Here is a 16342-nt window from a genome sequence, read left to right on the forward strand (position 1 = left end):
TCTTAAAATAAAATGTTCCCATGCAAGCGAGGCAAGAAGCATTTTGTATGCATCAATGATTTAGCTGACACTTCAGTCAGCTCATTTCACCCACACCATTCTTCCACAATCAATTACTTTCTTCCATGTTGTCCAAGGCAATCTTGAATTACCTTTGGAATGATTCTGCTGCTATTTTCTGCTTCTATTCAGTTTTCCAGATGTTGAACTGCAACAAAAAATAAAAGAAAAAGTGTAGGCAACATTTAATTTGACAAGTAGGAGTTTACACAAAAATGCTTGAGTTAGGCCAGTAGAAATGAAAGCCAATGTTTTACAAAACCAGGATCACACTAGAGATGAGCTACCATATTTTTAAACATGCCTAACAAATAACAAATTACCATCTGCTAAAATAATAGAAACAGTTGAGAATGACAAGCATATCATGACAATTGATAACCACTTACCATGTATCATTGCTTTTCAAATCCAATGTCCCAAGTCCTTCATTTGATAGTGTGCTAGGCCTTAGTTTGCTTCATGAAGCACTAGAAATGCTTCCCCCACCCTGAACTGTCACTTTTCATTACTCCATTTGTTATCAAAACATGGATGCCTATTAGATACAACAACCTTGGCCCATTTTGTATTTTACAGTTTACAATCGAGGAGAATCTGGTACTGCTGCTATTTCACTGCTTAAAATGCGTTTGCTTTTGTCATAACAGTTCACATTTAACTGCCAATTTCATGTAAAACTCATTTCACCTGCGATTATTTCCACAGAAAATATAATATTTTTCAATAAAAAATAAATTTAATGCTTCACTACCATTGCCGATAAAATCGGGCTGTGTTATAACACATGTTCTAAAATTATAACACCGCCCGATAAGAAACGGGGATTTTTTCATAACACAAGCGCTTCTAATCGAGCACTTGTTGACGAATCGGGTGAAAAGGCACATGGAATGTATTAAATTTTAAACTCGTTTCGTACAATGTCAAAGCTAAAACATGATTTACGAAATGTTGTGTCAAATGACGTTTTAATCGGTTGATGAAAAGAAAGTAGTTAAAGATTGCGCGTTTGGGTACTGACCTTTTCCTTGTACTACGTTTTAGATTAAAAATAAAAGTTGTCTGATTCAAAATACATCTTTCTAAGCAAGGGTGGTACGGTGACTATGCGTAACCGTAAAGTGGTGACCACACAAAAGGTTGGGAATCACTGCTATATGACATAGGCTAAAAAATGAATTGATGATACGCTTCAGGGCTGATCCATGTAATGCATTCATGTTTGTAGCAGCTGATCAATGGTCGAACTGGCGATCACCTAATTTAAAGCTGACATGCGCAGCAAATCAGGCTTTCAACGCGGGGCTTGTGATTCGACTTACATCACTGAGCCTCAGTTGGAACAGCGCCTGCCCCGGATAGGCTCATGCCGTGGGTTCTCACCGCAGCCGAGATTTTTCTAACTTATGCCGCAAAACAATTTTGATTCGGTGTTATGTCTTCCAAAGTCTATATAAAACACAAGTTGTCCAACCTATTGTTACGCAATAGAACCTTGGAGCCAGATTGTGTCCAAAATGATACTGTGGGTGGAGAAAAATAACACATAAATTGTCTGATTTTTACAAACTGGAGAGCATAGACGCGAATTTGATTCGCCAAATTGAATGAAAATTTCGGGTTCTAACATTTCAACGCAATATTGAAAGCTAAATTGCTGTTTTTCATGTAAATTTGGCCGCTTAATTTTCATGTAAACTTTAAATATTTGCGTTCAGCGTGCATTATCACGCTCAAATGTTAGAACCCAAAAGTTTTATTCAATTTTACCTATCAAACTCGCGTTAAATCCCACCAGTTTGTAAAAATCAGACAATTTATGTGTTTTTCCCTATACCTGCTGTATTAATTTGGACACAAAATGGCGTCCATGCGGCTGTATCGCGTAACAATGGGTTGGACTACTTGTGTTTTATATATACTTTGATGTCTTCGATAGACCTGGCGCACCATGATTTCTATGTGGATGTTCCGTTATCGATCCTCCGCATCAACGCTTTAGGGCTGATTGATTGACGATGTTAGCAAAACAACAGCGTATTCTGTGACTAAATCATTAAACAACCAAAATTTTACTTTCAATGTGGGATCTGACAAAAGCAGAGAAAGAAGGTAGGACTACTAACGTAAGAACTGACAGTAGCCAGGTTTGGGAATTTCCGCTGGGTGGCGCAACGGAGCATAGGCGTTTATGCACTGATCTCTATGAACACTGGATCGCGCTACTGGCCGTCACGGTTGAAGCAAATTGAAGCGTAATGGCGGCTGCAAAAGGAAGCCCCAAAAATGCATTGCGGGCAATGGGGAGAGAGTGGAAAAATGACGATAATTTTTGTTTTAGGCATTTGCATAGCGATTTTTGCAGATATGATTTGTAGATTAATAGGACGCATGTATTCCAGTGTGTAATAACCTATAAATATGCGTAGTTTGACTGTGATGTGTATTAGTGTAGGTGTACTGGATATACGTTATTAAGTTAGTGTCGAAATAAATCTTTACTGAACAGTAATAAATGTTTTTTGTGCAATATAAGTAATGATCGTGCTTTTTTAAGTATTTTTGACTTAAATTCAACAAGATGGCTATTCCTATTTTCTCCACACAAGATGATGTGATACTTTGTATGACATTACCTTGCTAATCCAAACTGCTTGTTTTTGACTGTCATCAAACTCCTGGAAATTCTGAGGAACAAGTGGTTTGAACGTTTTAATTAAAAACACAAAATAATAATATAATATTTCAACTATTTTGCTCAAAATATTTGTAACAGTATTTGATTTGTTTTTCTTGATTGAGTACATTTGATTTGGGTGTTTATTATCTATCATAAAATTTTACAATTCTCAATTTCTCATGAAGTTGTTTCTGAATATTTCAGATACAATAGGGTTTATGTTTCTCCAATAAGCAACATTCATTGTCTCAGGAAAAATTCCACTGGAAATGTTTCAGTCTCTTCCCAAACCCTCCAGCTTTATGGCACTGCAAGATTACAGTACAACCTTTTTCTGCGACAATTACATTATAAAGGAATTGGAATCACATTAGATATTTATTTGTGTATACTGTTTTACTAGCACTGTGTATGTTTTGTAATCATTTCTGAAGCATAGCCTGTAACATGATATACTGCACATTTTAAACTTAATTAACAACTTTTTTGTATCTGGTGAATGCACTATCTGTTATAATGGGATCACCAATAATAGTGATGCATCTGACAATAAATGCAGGATATCTGTACGAACTTTGCTATATAGTGCATTTGTAATCATTGCCTTCATTCCTGTTTTGCAAGAAAGAATTTAATTGTTGGAATGTTGTGTAGGCATGTTTTTTGCAGAAAATTGCTCATTGAATGGAAATGAAATGGAATAAAACAAGATTCTGACTAAAATAGTACATAAAAAGGCATTTCATTTGGGTGTGAGGTCTTAAATGCATTTATGCACATGTAGCTCTTTGAGATTTTGGAGTTTAGTTAAGTTTGAGAATTCAAAACATTTTAACAAAAAATTTTCTACACATGTTGGTTGCAAACTGAAAAGGTTACATTAAATAAGCTAAACAAATTTTGAGCATACTAGGTATACAGTTTGTAGCATACAAGCAAAATAATGTTGAACCTACTACAACAATCTTTTAAACCAGGGGTTCTTAAACTGGGGGGTGAAGGGTTCGCAAGGGGGGCGCAGCACAATCTGGCAGCAAAGTTTTAACTTGCAAACAATTGTAAATTAATGCATTGGAATTATGTCGGCGCTGATTTCGAACTTATTGTTTAAAGTATAAACGCTTCATTACTCTGAAATGGATGTCCAATTGTATTACCCAAACTTCCTACTGCGGGCCGCCGCATAGTTTACATGCCCTAGTGCCGTCTTCGCAAACTTAGCCCATGAGGCGATTTTTATATGGGCGCCAAGATATGGTCTTTTTCAAACCCCATTTAAAATCTGTTAAATTGTATAGTTAGTCTCATCTTACAAGGAATGCTTGTATATTACGTCATAAGTGACACAATAAGGCAATTGTTTGCGCACAATTAACACTTTTTGTTTTGTCTGTGACGTAATAAACTGGGTTTGGATCAATCCTGGGCGTTGCAATCCTTTGAGAGTCGGTAATATTAATTTTACATGTCGTAACAGTTATCTTTCGTAAGGAGTAGATTAAGTTTTGACAGTAACAAAGTTATCAATACGATTTGGCAATCCAAAAATTGGGTCGCGAGCCGGATGAAATGACCTTGCGGGCCGTAGTTTGGTGACCCCTGTACTATATAGTCGGCTGTACATTCTTTATTTGTTCGCAATTTCGCATTAGAGATTGCCCTGACTTTGAGTGAATCAACAATTTCTGTGCAACGTATGCGTAGTTTAAAAGAATACTGGCAACGTGTTTCTGTGTTCGCAAAAGCCTACTTTTTCGCAACTTATCAGTGTTGAAGTGGCTTTTCCAACGTTCGGAACTAACTTGACAGTAGCTTAAAGCGGACCTACCCTGTATGTTGTTTCCAAAAAACAAGACAAGGATCATTAGTGCTAACGTTTTTTAGGGGGGGCGTGAGAATAAATAATTAGTGTAAAGTGGGGCGCGACCGAAAAAGTTTAAGAACCCCTGTTTTAAACAGTCACATTTTAGTTCCCAAGACGTTGGTGACAATCAAAATCAGCACAAGATGATGTTAAATGAAGTATCACATCATCATGTGTGAAGGAAAGAGCCATTCTTGTTGGATTTATGTCTTAAATATAGAGGAACGCATGTAAACTACTCATATTGCACTAAATTTACAACTCAGTAAAGATTTATTTCAACACTAACTTAAAAACGTTTTAATTCCCAGTACACATACAAACACCTCAAAGTCAATCTACGCATATTTATTGGTTATTACACACTGGAATACATGCGTCCTATTAAACTACAAATCATATCTGCAAAAATCGCTATAAAATCGCTTAAAACAAAATTTATCGACATTTTTTCACTCTCTCCCCATTGCCCGCAATGCATTTTGGGGCTTCCTTTTGCAGCCGCCATTACGCTTCAATTTGCTTCAAAAATCACCCAACCGTTCAACGGAGTAGCGCAATCCAGTGTTTATAGAGATCAGTGCGTTCATGGTGACAATAATGCAGCAACTTGCAACATGCTGACTCAGCAATTGATTTATATGTGTTAGGCACTCGTAACAATTATCTTGTGACACAACAGACAATTGATGTTCTATTCAATCTATTGGATGACTTCAATTGCCTGCTTGTTGTGTATTTGTGCTATCAGTTTATAAATTACTTTGTAGTGCGTGCATGTATACTGCCGACAGGTGTAAGAAGCATCTAAGTCATCAAGCTAAGCGTTTGTTTTAAACACTGTTGTATTCATTTAGCAGCTAGTGTATTATAAATTGCTGGATTTGAGTGGGTTTATTTGAGCTGCCTTCTTTTTTACTTTGTGCTGGTAAGTTTGGCTTCAATTTCCTATATAAGCAAGCATGTGGCATGATCACGTTTCTTGTTTGTTTGAAGTTATGACAACTACTTACCTACACATGCCATAATATAACTCGTGTTCCGGTCTATGTTGTTGATATTTATATTTCTTTATGCTTGATATATGACATGACCACATTGCATACAAACCATGAAACTGAATATGACAAGAAGTGTTAAACAGTTTTTCTTTACAATTTGCTTTTTTAGTGGTTTGTGTAATAGATACTGAATACTTATCGTACGAATATCGTTTTAATACCACAAGCGGTTATACAAACTGCATACAGAATTATGTCCTGTTCGCGATTATTCGATTTTGTTTAATCCTTGCTTGTGTTTGCTACCAATTTATGCCATTCCATAACAACACAAATACCGCTAACACCAGTTATGCTAATCCACGCATTCACCCAAGTAAACAAACTTGTCAACACAATTTAGTCTTGCCTTTTAAATTTAGTGATTGAAAGATCGTGCGGGCGCTAGGTGTGCGCGGTCCTGCAATGAATAACAAGGCCCTGCTCTGACTATGGGTTTGGAAATGTTCTACTGCGTCAGCTGAGCTTCTTGGACTATGTTATTCTTTACTCTAAACTTATTGTTTCTTTTGCTTCTCGTGGTTCGCATCGATCGTCTCCAGTAGCGAATAAGTTCATTATTACGATTCTTAACGCTTGCTACATAGAGCCAACATGATTCACCAAAGATTAATTTATTTCGTGTCTTTTATTCTGGTTACGCAACACACATCAAGTCTCATTTATCTCAAGGTAAGAACACGGTGGAAGAGAGATTTAGAAATCAACGATACAACATTGGCTTTTAAACTGATACTCGTAGTTATTAGTTTGTTAAACGCTTGCAAAGATATGTAGCACTGCAATGAATTGCACAACTATTTCGAAACACCCAGTTTACGCAATAGCCTATCTTATGGTCAGGCTGTTGGAACATAACAGGAAATCGGGAACACGTAACAGTGTTGGACGAACGACACTTAACATGTACTGCAGTAGTTTATGAGAACGCATGGAACAGTAAGGTTACATTACTCAATACCATATGTCGCAAAAGCAGCATATAATTTCCATGAGAACGAAAAGTCATGCTTGCACAGTTAAAATTTTCCATTACCTAATCCTAATGCTTTGAAAGCAGTGATCGCTACAATCATTCAGTGACACAGTGGTCATGAAAAGCGTGAATAAGAAAGATTAACGGAATAGATAAAAACAATTGGTTAAGAGAATTGCGTGCAAATAACAAGTAAAAAAACAATTAATTTAAATCAGTTTAAATCATACATTAAACTAGTTAATACGATAATTTAAATCAAACACGAATTAGGACAATACCAATCACCCAAATTAATTTAAGTGCAAGCAAGAATATCGAAAAGTGATGTATAATATGATAACATGGACCACTTTCTAGTCGTTAGGTTGTGCACCAGTTTTCAAGTTAAGTTTTGTCTTAACTGATGACCACGTTTTATTCCACCATTCCCACAAAAGCGGGACTGGATTGGTGTAAATAATGGGGTTTAGAGAGCTGTTGATGGGCAAAAACACTATTGCTGACAAAGCATAAGCCACTGGGGGAAGTATGACACCCCTCCCATACTCAAAAAACTCATAAAACACAATGGAAACCAGCAAGCCATGTCAGTAGCAATAAGCAGGGTAATTTTTCTGTGCAGTTTTTGGGTTTTGGCTTGAGAGGAAGTGCTTGTTACAGTGTTGGCGGTAGAGCGTTTGTATATTGCAACATAAGCCATTATAATGTATACTAATGCCAGAAAGTTTATTGTCATTACAGCAAAGGTCATTGGGTTTGGTTCAGCGTCTTCTGAGCTGGTTTGATAAAGTCTAGGGATACAAACACCGCTCTCGCTATAGTAGCCGAAGTAACCTTTCACCTGTGGTGTTGAGTTTGGGAAGTTTTGTTGCAAGTGACGTTCAATGCCATACCAGTCGTTTGGGGCAGTTGTGCTGCTATTACTTAAAGCTGTAATGCGTTGCGCGAACTCTTGATACGGTTTTAAAGCAACTGTATCAGATGGAAAGTAAGGGTTTGCAGAAATCCAGGCTCTAGACACCATAGAGTTGGCTAAAAAGTTTGATAAAGGAAAAACTGCAATAAACAAAGCAAACGACCAAACTACAATAAGGCAAGCTAATACTGTTCGAATGCGCAATTGTTTGCTTTCAAGAGGCTTTAAAACCGCGAATAGACGAAATGAAGTGATGACAACCAATGTGAAAACAGAGGCTTGGCTTGATAGGACTGTGACCACTCCAAGAGCAGTACACCCTAAACTTGTGCGCCATGATTTATCCACAAGACAGTATTCACCTTTATATTGCAGGGACTTAACCGCTATGGTAAAGAGCAATAAACCTATAAGAAAATCAGCTACAGACAAGTTAAGAATTAAAATGTTATTGCAAAGTCCGACTTTAGATCGCAGATGCGCTGGTTTTCTCTTAATCTTGAGAATCTTCTTTATTACTATATCAGCAACCATTACATTACCAAAAATAGCAAATATGACCATTATCCACACCAGGACTTGCAAAACGGGAGATTTTATAAGCTCCTCACGTGACGATATACCGCCTTCGCTAAAAATGTTTTTTGGACATTCGTCAGAAAAGTCAGAACAATCTTGCTTGCCGTCGAGAACCTGACTTCTTTTAACAAACATCGGGTCGCCGTTTTCGCAATAAAAGTGTGTCACCTCACTGCAGTTGCTCTCATCGGATTTGTCCACGCAGTCTGTGGGTACATTTCCGTCGCAGTAGTTTTCCAACGGAATGCTCACCACTTTTCGGGTGCCTATGAAACAATTGGAGTCACCATCTAAAGTCAGCGCAAAAAACCTAAAACGTAATAGTAGAGCATGCAAAAGGGAACCTTTTTTTTTCTTTACAAAGCATAACGTAAAGTACAGTAACTTTTTTTTATCATAGAATTACCTGCATACCACTCTGTAGAACCGGCATCGCACTCAAATCTCTTATATGAACAGTTTCTTTCATCAATTCCATCATCACATTCAAGAACGCCATTACAAATCGATTTGCCGAATGCAAAGTTAAGTGGTCCACTGCATCGCCGAATATGCACCAAATGAAAGTCAGTAACGCCGCCAAATCCAGGAGGAATCCATTGCTGGTAAATGATTTCAAAAAATATATCGTATGAATTACGAAGACTGGTTTTGTCAGGTGCATTTTTAGTCCTCTTTATTTAAAATTATAGCATTACTCTATAGCATAAAATCACGTTTAATGTCAAGATTTTTTTAGTCAGCACTATGGATAACACCATTTCGATTCGTATCGATGCGGTTCTGGTCGGGTTCGAACTCGTTTTTTACAAACGTGCTTGTTTCAAACCTAAAACTTACGCGGATTAGTGGAAGGTCGTCACAAATCGTCGGTCGAGTGGAACAGTTTGCTCTTGGACTGCATTCATCCTCGAAGTTTAAACATTCAGTTATTCCATCGCATCTAAATTAGTTTTGCATGTAAATGTCCAATAAAATTCTCTAGCGACAGTTATAGTACATTTATTTTCCGTTCGGGATAAAAAATGTAATGGTACGCAATTTACTGTAGTGTTAAATAACCTCTTTTACAGAGGTTCTCAAAATTTTTCATTATTTTTTCAAAACGCTCCGTTTGTCATTATATCGAGGGCTCGATCCTTTAGCTGGAATGTGCATATTTTAGCAAAACAAAGTTGATTTGCAGAATTTTAGCTAGTTATGCAAAAATACGCATGACAATGATCCAAAAACAGTTTGTTACATCACAGACAAGACAAAAAAACATTACGAATGTGCGCGAAGAATTGCTTTTCGTTAGTTGTGACTCAATAAAGGTTATTGTTTAGCAATGGAGTGGGTCGATCTTCAACCCTACTTTGATTTACACTTACTCAGTGGCATAAACTAACGCCAATTAAGATAATATAAGATCAGGTACTTCAACCTTTTCGCGGTGCCCGCAAAATTGCTTCACCGACCCCTAAAGGACCGCGGACCCCAGTTTGAGAACCACTGCTCTAATATATAGTTTTTTTTTCTGCAACTAGGATATAAAATATACAGTAGGTTGGCAAAGTTTTTAGCACTGCGGGCCCTTATATTTTTGGCATTATTTTGCGCATCGGTCTTTAATCAAGTAATACAGATTGCCGGCAGCAAACCTGCGTTTACCGAGACCTGATATTTGATACCTTGTGGCGTTCTCAGGAGCAAAGGTGTCGTAAAATAACTTCAGTGCGCTCTCTTGTATGAGACTTTGAAGAATTTGGTCCACCTGGTCGCAACGAAAATCCATGTCTTTTTCCTTCGTTATTTCAGACTTGGGTGCTGCACAAAGTTCCTCATCCAAGTTGAACACCGGACAGTCTGACTTACCATCGCACACCAGGGAAGAGTTAATGCATTTGCCTTCAACCGGGCAATAAAGACCTTGTCGTGGACATTTTTTGTCTTCTGTGTAAATCACTTCGTCGCAAAATGGTTTCGTTCTATTTGAAGCTCGACCCTCAACGCACAAGCATTCGTCTGAAAAATCTGGACAATCAACGATTCCGTCACAAATCTGCCGGTTGGCGATCACCGTTTTCCCGTCTAAGCAATGCGGACACGTGAACGTAGCATTGTTGCCAGAACACAGATCTGATTTGTCGTCGCAATTCGCATACTCATCGCGCAACATCCATTGAGGTATTGAGCAATAACGTTGTGCGCCTACGTGGTCGCGTTGACACTTGAATCCATATTGACTTGTGACGTCATCAGTGCCGTTAATGCAGTCGGAGTATGAATCACATGACCAATCCCAGTGGATGCATTTTTCAGGTTGACTCGGGCATCGAAACAATCTTGGTTCGTGACAGCTTTCAATTTCGTCGCTGCAGTCGCCGCAATGGTCCATGCCGTCACACAACAACTCGTCAGGAATACATCTTTCCCCATTGTGGCACTTAAACTCACCAGTGAAACAAGTCTGATTTTTGTCTTGCGCAACCTCGTCGCTCCCGTCTTTACAATTTATTAGTTTGTTTCCCTGCCAAGAGCGTGGAATACAACGTCCGTTATCCTTGCATCGAAATTCTTTTTTTCTGAAACATTCTTCAAGAGCTTGCATTTCATCAGAAGAATCTGGACAGTCTGCAAACCCATCAAATACCCTATATCTCGGCACGCAGCGTCCATTACTTTTGCATCTAAACTCAGCTTGATTGTAACACTCCACAAAAGGAATTTTTTCGTCGCTTCCAGTTAAACAGTCCTTGTCACCGTCCATTACCCACTCACGTGGTATGCATCTCGACGTCTGATTGGTCGATTCTTCACAGCGGAATTCAGAAGGCAAACAAGTTTGAAATCCAGTTAATTCGTCGCTTGTGTCGTTGAGTAACATTGTGTGGCAATCTTCTTGTCCGTCCATGATCATCCACCGTGGAATGCAAATTTTCCCGATATGGCATTGAAATTCTGAAGTTCAAATTTGAAATGTAATTATTTAGGTCTTAATTAAATATACCCTTTTCAAAGCATCATTTAACAAATGTAACAGAATTTTACAATCCCGACATATTGTCACTATTAGTGTTCCATAGAATTGTTTTCGAACTTACCATCTGTACGACAAGGATACGTTTTACTTTCATACGATTGACAACTATTTTCCTTGTTCATGAATCTTCTCACCACACAGCGATGTGTAACTCGACAACAAACCTCATCATCTGTGCATTGAAGCGGATCTAGAAGAGATTGGCCGTAGAGTTATGGCAATGCTGGGCGAAAAATATCGTAGCAACCTATATGAAAAGGTTTAAAGCGGGCAGAGGTCATTTTTACAAGAATGACCTTATGAGACAGGATCTCACATTTGACGATGGGGTTGACATTTTTGAAAGTCCAGATAGGGAGGGAAACGTTAGTGAAACCTCAAAAGAGTATAAAAGAGAATAAAATTGTTGTCAACAGGAAAATAACCCCTGAATGCGTGGTTAATTTTTCCGATGTGGCCATCAATAAGGTCACGTTTAATTTTATTTCACTTTTGTCACAAGCTGTTGTATTTCAATTTTTAATGACAGTTTTAATAAATACAACAACATTTTTTATGCCGGCGGAACTAAAAAAATACTAATTTGAATAAACTGGTTCACACAAGCATTAAAAACGGACAAGGAAAAAAGGAAACCGGAATAACTTAAGTTAGACTAAATTTAGTCTATAGTGCAGTATTTCAAGTAGAATAATGAAGTAATAGGTTCTTTGGGTACGTCCGATTTGTGTTGTATTTGTAGAAGAAAGCGGTGTATTTTTTTCTACAACAAACAATTTCTGTTTGTAAAGATTGCAGCAATAAATGTATGCAATTTTATTATGGCAAATACAGTGGGCGTTGTCAATCGCAACGGGATATACGTTGGTTAAGTTCAATCCGAAAAAAACAAACAATACCCTTTTGGCTTCATGACTCTACTAAGTCTCATTTATTTGTTTTCTTAATAGTGCAAATTTGTTTCTATGATTTTGCTTCTAGCAGAGCTGTACAGAGCTGACTGGCTTTGCGCTTGTTTTTTTTAAAATCTTTTTGGTGGTACAGGTGCACGACGACAAAGCGAGATTAAAAGCGAAAACCTTGGGCTATGTTCGAACGTTAAATAAAGTTTCCATTACGTGCACTGCATCATAAAATCGGTCAGTCCCATTGCTTACCGATATTTTCATCGCTGCCGTCCCGACAAAGATAAAGAGTGTCTCGCACCGCCGACCGATAAACACACTGCCCCGACTTGCACCTAAAGAAACCGTCCTCGGGTCTGCATCCATTCGACAGCAAACTGAACGGCTTGCAATAAACTATAAAGAATAATATGCCTGTATGGCAGGGGTGTCTGAACTTTTTTTAATGGGGGGGGGGGGGGGGGGGGGAATTTTTACCAGGTGAAGGCGCCCGCGGGCCCACGTTTTTTAGAATTAGAACACAAATATACGGGATTTAAGAAGTTGTGGGATTTTGTTGCGTCAGCACAATGTACACTTTCTTTTTTCAGGGAAATAAAGTTCCATGGAAGGCTTTAACGTGAAGTCCCAAGTCGCCAAATCTAAAAAACCTAATCCAGACGATGGCGGTCCATACGGAACACAATTTGAAAAAAAAACTGCGGGCCACTTGAAATGCCGCCGCGGGCCGCATTTGCCCCGCGGGCCGCACTTTGGACACCCCTGCTGTATGGATACCATACAGCAAAACTGTACGTAGTATACTATACTATACCAAATCAATCATCATTCTGTTAGTTTTAAAGACTTTAGAAAATGTTCAATAAACAGATATGAAAACTTTTAATCAGTAGAATCATTTTTAACGATAGAAGCTTTTGAAACGCACATACAACTTATACCTCCATTAAAAGACCAAAATAGAGCAACCCCAAACACAATCAACATTATCTTCTGTAGCTTAGGATAGTTTGACTAGTAGCACAGTAATTAACTATAGAAACAGAACCTAAAACATTTGTGATACTGCTGCAATACAAATATAGTAACATAGCACGGCCGACAAAAGACACAATTAGTATTTGTAGGTTTGTTTTATATCTTAATGACTTTAACAACTATAAATTCGTCTGTATGAGGAAGTCTTTCAAATTCTCATAATTCTGTTTCTAAACCGCTTTTCCAAAATTTACCTAAAACTCTTTGACGAACTATGTTTTGCATTTAATAGACATGGCGTATACTGTGTGTTCGCTTTTAATCTCACTTAGTGGTGGCACCAAATGTTTGCCAAAGAAAATTTTTAAACTCAAACAAGCACTCATTTCCAACTTGCAATGACTAGGAAAATAGCTTGGTATCAGTGGCCTTTGTTGTTGAGGCGGGAAACTGTGGGTTGTGTAGATTATTTTAGTGGGCAGTACAACATCAACTTATGTAGGTGGTGTAGTTCTTAAAGAGCTTGGCTCTGAAGCAGTGGGAGGGCTATAACATAGACTTATTCACCAACTGCTGTATATACAATAATCAATTCACATAACAAAGATTTGTTTTGTACACACAGCATATATTTGTTTTGAAGAATATATGACAATGAAACTGACAGCGTCACTATCATAGCACTTTATATGAGTAGAAACTTGGTTTTTGTCCTGATAAAAGCATCCGCCAAGCATTTTCATATAACAAGTCATAGGATAAAAAAATAGATCTATGATACGCTTTAGGACTGACCCACCCAAGTAATGCATTTATGTTCATAAGCTGATCAATGGTCGAACCGGCGATCACCTACTTCAAGGCTGATCAACGGTGCTTGTGATTCGATTTACGACGATCTTACCACCGAGCCTGCGTACTTTAATTGTAACGGCGCCAGCCCGGAGTAGACTCCTGTCGTGGGTCGAATCCCTCCGCCCGTGAGATTTTTTAGCTTATGCCTTAAGGCCGACTTGATTCAGTATTACGCCTTTAATAGGCCTGCTGCACTATGATTTCTATGCGTGGTTGTGCTGTTGTCGATCCTCTGAATGAACGCTTTAGGGCTGATGAATTGACTACATTAGCACATTAATAGCGTGTATTGTGACTAAATAACAAAACAACCAAAATTTTACTTTCAGGCTGGGGTCAGATGAAAGCAGAGAAAGAGGCTGCACCATGCAAGATGTTTATCACCACAGTGGATGCGCTTTGTGCAGTGATTTCGTTATCGAACGACGTCAATTGTAGCAAGCACACTCCATTACTTAAAGCAATTCCAACATGAGTCGAACGTAGTTGCTTTCCGGTTATTACGGAACACTTTGCTGTATAGGGTAAATTGTTGCGGTGACGTAGTAACCGTTTTTTGAACGAAAATCGCACAATAGGTGTTTTGTTAAATCAACAAATCTCTAAAAAAATATTGTGCAAATCTAACTTTTATACAAAAAATATTCTTTTTGGTTGTGTCATATATAAATGAGTTAGTGTGAGGGTTGTATTAGTTTAAGTTCAAGTCTTCATTGCCCTTCTTGACAGTTACGATTACACTAACTTTAAATAACGTTTAGGTGGTTTTGGATATTCTTGCGCAAGTATGTGGGCCTAATGTAGTTGATGACATCATTACTACATTATAGCTGTACAATAGTGAAGCATCGAAGTTTCAGTTGGCTAAAATAATTTGGCCGAATACGCTGTTTTTCAATGTTTCGGTTTCGGACCGAACTTTTTTGAACATTCGGCCGAAATCGAAATTTTTGATTGCATGGAATTATTACCTAAAGGTTCATTTTTGCCATTACGAAACATCATAAATCAACTAACTGTTGTATCTATAAAATACGATCCACATTGCCTGCAAAATATTAGAAGTATTAGAAGATTTAAATGTGTCAGGCAAACGTAACAATTGTCCTGTGACGCAACAGCCGATATGACAATTACTGTTCTATTGGGTGACTTTAATTGCCGGCTTGTGTATTACAGTTTTTGATATCAGTTTATAAATTACCCCGTGGTGCGTGCATCTATACCGTTGACAAGTTTAATTTCAGCTGCCTTGTTTTTTACATTGTGCTGGTAAGTTTGGCTTGAATTTATATGTACATATGCAAGCATGTAGGCCTACCATGTTTACATTTCTTGTTTGTTTCAAGTTATGACGACTACTTACATGCCATAATAAAACTAGTGTTCTGGTCTGTGTTTATCTGCATGTTTATATTTCTTTATGAAGAAAATCTATATTTCTTTATGCTTGATATATGACATGACCGCATTGCAAACAAACCAAAAAACTAAATGAGAAAAAAGTGTTGAAGAGGTTTTTTAGTGGTATGTGTAATAAATACTGAATACTTGTGCGAATATCGTTAAATAACACAACCGCTAATGCTACATACAAAATTATAGTTCGCGTTTTATTCGATTTGATTTAATTCGTTGCTTGTATTTGCTACCAATTAAAGTTATTCCATAACAACACAAATGGCTACAACCCTGTTTTACTAATTTACGCGTTCACCCAAGTAAACAAACTTGTCTACACTATTTAGTCTTAGTAGTTGAAAGATCGTTTAGCGACACAGTGGTTATGAACAGTGCGTTTAGGTAGATACAGTCTGTGCTGATGTTATTTAAAGCTGTAAGGAGTTGCGCAAACTCTTGATACGGTTTCAAAGCAACTACATCAGATGGAAAGTAAGGGTTTGCAGAAATACAGACTCTAGAAAGCATAGAGTTGGCAAGAAAATTTGGTGACAAGTGATGACAACCATTCTGAAAACTGAGGCTCGACTTGAGAGGACTATGACCACTCCAATAGCAGTAGGCCCTAAACTTGTGCGCCATAATTTATCCACAAGACAGTATTCACCTTTGTATTGCAGGGACCTAACCGCTATGGTAAAGAGCACTAAACCTATAAGGATATCAGCAACAGGCAAATTGAGATTTGAAATGGTATTATGAGGTCAGACTTTAGGTGTACTGGTTTTCGCCTATTCTTAAGAATCTTCTTTATTACCATATCTTTATTGTTCTTTAGGTCAAAAACAGGCAAGCCGCTCATATGTAGGGGTGGAGAAAAGTAAAAGGCGCAAACAAGATATATTTATGATTTTTGTGACTCTTTTATACGCAAGCATGGGAAATGTTTACTGAGTTGTTTCTTTTTTCACATCTCTTATTTGTTTGAAGGCTACTGCTGCAACTCGTGTTCCGGTTTATGTTTCTTCTTCACGTT

The 16342-nt window shown here is 37.8% G+C and overlaps 1 pseudogene; it reads right to left on the minus strand.

Annotated features, from left to right (window-relative positions):
* Positions 1-7000: 7000 nt before the first annotated feature.
* LOC145209293 (uncharacterized) lies at positions 7001-13059 on the minus strand (annotated as a pseudogene).
* Between the last annotated feature and the right edge of the window lie 3283 nt (positions 13060-16342).

Source organism: Phallusia mammillata, chromosome 1 (genome assembly GCF_965637545.1).
Source record: "Phallusia mammillata chromosome 1, kaPhaMamm4.hap1.1, whole genome shotgun sequence".
Classification (NCBI taxonomy): domain Eukaryota; kingdom Metazoa; phylum Chordata; class Ascidiacea; order Phlebobranchia; family Ascidiidae; genus Phallusia; species Phallusia mammillata.